The sequence below is a fragment of the Bidens hawaiensis genome, unplaced genomic scaffold, assembly GCF_021521415.1.
Source record: "Bidens hawaiensis isolate Kalapana, Puna unplaced genomic scaffold, B.hawaiensis_p1.1 tig00052594_1, whole genome shotgun sequence".
Classification (NCBI taxonomy): domain Eukaryota; kingdom Viridiplantae; phylum Streptophyta; class Magnoliopsida; order Asterales; family Asteraceae; genus Bidens; species Bidens hawaiensis.
In genome coordinates, this window is record NW_027499470.1 from 38,527 (window position 1) to 41,766 (window position 3,240).

General features: G+C 41.3%; 1 pseudogene; it reads left to right on the forward strand.

The window, feature by feature from the left end:
* Positions 1 to 351: 351 nt before the first annotated feature.
* On the forward strand, positions 352 to 2,658 carry LOC143599725 (subtilisin-like protease SBT3 pseudogene; annotated as a pseudogene).
* The last annotated feature ends 582 nt before the right edge of the window (positions 2,659 to 3,240 follow it).

A 3,240-nucleotide genomic window follows, 5' to 3' on the forward strand; every position in this document is an offset into this window, starting at 1 on the left:
CATAAGAACATAAAGGAGGGCAGACTTATTCAATCAGTACGTAAAATATGACGATTAAACCTATGCGCACATCACTCATGGATGCGACATATTCTGATAAACTGCTCGTTAAAACAAATAGTCAAACAAGAAATTTTTATCTTATCTCAACTGTTGTGCATCTTTCCACTAAGTTCACAATAATGGTGACACTAGATGTTTAGATTTCACCGAAGTTATCAACTTATCTTATGTCTCATGAACCTTGAAACATACGCCAAGAGAAAGAGCTTGGTATAAGCTTAGAATAGTACGAGACAAAAAGAGAGAACTTATATATATAGCGTTCTTTTTTAACAAACCATTATCACCTGAAACTCAATTTACTTAGCCATGGGAAGCTCTTTTAGCTGGTCCGTTTGCTTGGTTCAGCTAATGATGCTGCTACCAGGGCTCAGTATTGCATCTTTACACCCTAAAGACTCCCAAACATATATCATTCACATGGACCATTCACTTAAACCCGACCACTTCTCTAACCATGAGTCATGGCACCAACATACCGTGAAGTCCCTATCATCGGCTTGTCCAGAAGATAAAGAAACGTTCCTATACTCTTACACTCATGTCATGCACGGGTTTAGCGCGAAACTCACCTCGTGCCAACTAACCGAGCTTGAGAAGTTGCCTGCGCATATAACTACGCATAAAGAGTCGTTTGGGAAGATGTTCACCACCCATACACCGAAGTTCCTGGGACTAAACCGTGGTTCGGGTATATGGCCAATCGCGTCTTTTGGGAAAGACGTGATCATTGGAGTAATCGATACTGGAATTTGGCCCGAAAGTGAGAGCTTTAGGGATACTGGAATGTCTGAGGTACCATCAAGATGGAAAGGCAAGTGCGAAAATGGCACTGCTTTTAGCCCATCTCTTTGCAACAAGAAGTTGATCGGGGCTCGATCGTTTAGTAAAGGACTCCAGGCTGCAGGCATTAATATCTCAACCGAGTACGACTTTGCCTCACCTAGAGACTATTTCGGTCACGGCACGCACACATCCTCCACGGCTGCAGGTAATTACGTATACGGTGCTAGTCACTTTGGTTATGCAAATGGTATAGCCAAGGGAATTGCACCACGTGCGCATTTAGCCATGTATAAAGTCCTATGGGCAACCGACACGCTTGCATCCGCAGCTACTGATGTTCTAGCTGGTATGGATCAAGCAATCGCCGATGGGGTCGATATAATGTCTTTGTCGCTAGGGTTTGATCAAACACCTTACTTTAAAGATGTAATCGCAATTGCGTCACTTTCCGCCATAGAAAAAGGAATCGTTGTAGTTTGTGCTGGTGGAAACGCTGGACCGGGTGCAGCCACAATACACAATGGTGCACCATGGATCATGACCGTAGGTGCCGGCACAATGGACCGGAGTTACATAGCGACACTGGAACTAGGAAACGGGATGAGTTTCGAAGGCACCTCATACTTTCCAATGAGTGTTTCAATTACTAATAGACATTTGTACTATGGAAGTAATAACACACAAACATCTGGATGTATGTACTTGCCCCGAGATGAGGTTAAAGGAAAGGTAGTATTGTGTGATGATAGTAACCTGGATCTTAATGGGCAGATGAATGTGGTAATATCAGCAGGTGCATATGCTGCAATTTTCTTGTCAGAATCGTTGTATTTGGACCCCGAAGATTATTCTATACCAGGGGTAGTATTGCATACTCGCTATGCAAAAGCAATAAAAGAATACGCAGTAACCGGTAACAACGCAATGGTGAAAACTATGAGATTTGTGACAACCAAGACAGGAACCAGACCTGCTCCACAAGTGGCGTATTTCTCTTCACGAGGACCGGATCCAGTTACTCCAAGTGTTTTAAAGCCCGATATCCTTGCTCCGGGTGTGGATGTCTTGGCAGCATTTAGACCAGACGAGTCAATCATGGATGCTGGAAAATATGGGTTAGTGACTGAATATGCGCTTCTCTCGGGCACATCAATGGCAGCACCACATGTAGCAGGAGTTACAGCTTTAGTAAAGGCGGTCCATCGTGACTGGAGTCCCGCTGCCATTCGGTCTGCTATAATGACCACCGCAACCAAAACAGACAATACATATGGAACCATTCGAGACCAATCAAATGGAGTCATGGCAACACCGCTAGAATTTGGGGCAGGTCATGTAAATCCTAACCCAGCCATGGACCCTGGACTCATCTACGATATGGGTCCACAAGACTACATTGATTTCTTGTGTGGTCTTGGATATACCGCAAAGCAAATGAGTACTGTCTTAAGAAGAAGTCATTGGAGTTGTGAAAACCAAACCGAGCTTAACTACCCTTCGTTTATCGCCAATTTCTCAAGCCAAACTGCATCTCTGCTTGAAAAGCATTACAAGAGGACTGTTAAAAATGTTGGAGACCATGCATCTACTTATCGGGCTACTCTAACGGTTCCTGATGGAATTATAGCAAAAGTGGAGCCTAACACTCTTAAATTCACGAGGAAGTATCAGGAACAAAAGTTTGTCCTGAGCATTCAAGTTGACAAAAAAACATCAAAATTGAATTACGGGTATCTTGAATGGATCGATGAGCGTAACCACATTGTATCAAGCCCGATTGTAGTCATCAGCGGTTAACAGGTTTAGAACCTTCAGCAAGGGGATTGAAAACTCTTGACCGTTGCTGAGATCGGAATATTTTTTGAACGGATGACACTAGATTGTTATCAAGTTAATAAACTTCCTAACTTTTCATTTTATAGAGTATTACTTGCTAAAAATAGGATATCAAATCCCTAATGCTAACACCAAATAATGAAGAAAAATGAATGAACCAATTAGAATGAAAGAACAAAAACTAACAACCGTTAACTAAATAATTTAATAAAGCTAATCAAAGAAACGTAGAAAACTACCCTTTTAACTATCAAAGTTCACATTATTAATTACCCATCTGACTTAACCAAATGACTTTTGACATTATATTTACCAATCTCCACTTATTATTCAAAGTCAATTCACCAATGTTATCTTCTTTAAACAGTATTCAAACTTTGGACCTGCCTACAATTTGGTTAGCATATCTATTAAATTTATACTATTACAATTTTGGGTTAACTTAGGCGTTGATAATTGGATGCAGTTAATGTGTATCCTACTCACCGCTTCATCCAATTGTTTTCTATGCCTCTCTCTCTCTCTCTCTCTCTCTCTCTCTCTTAAGGTATTTCA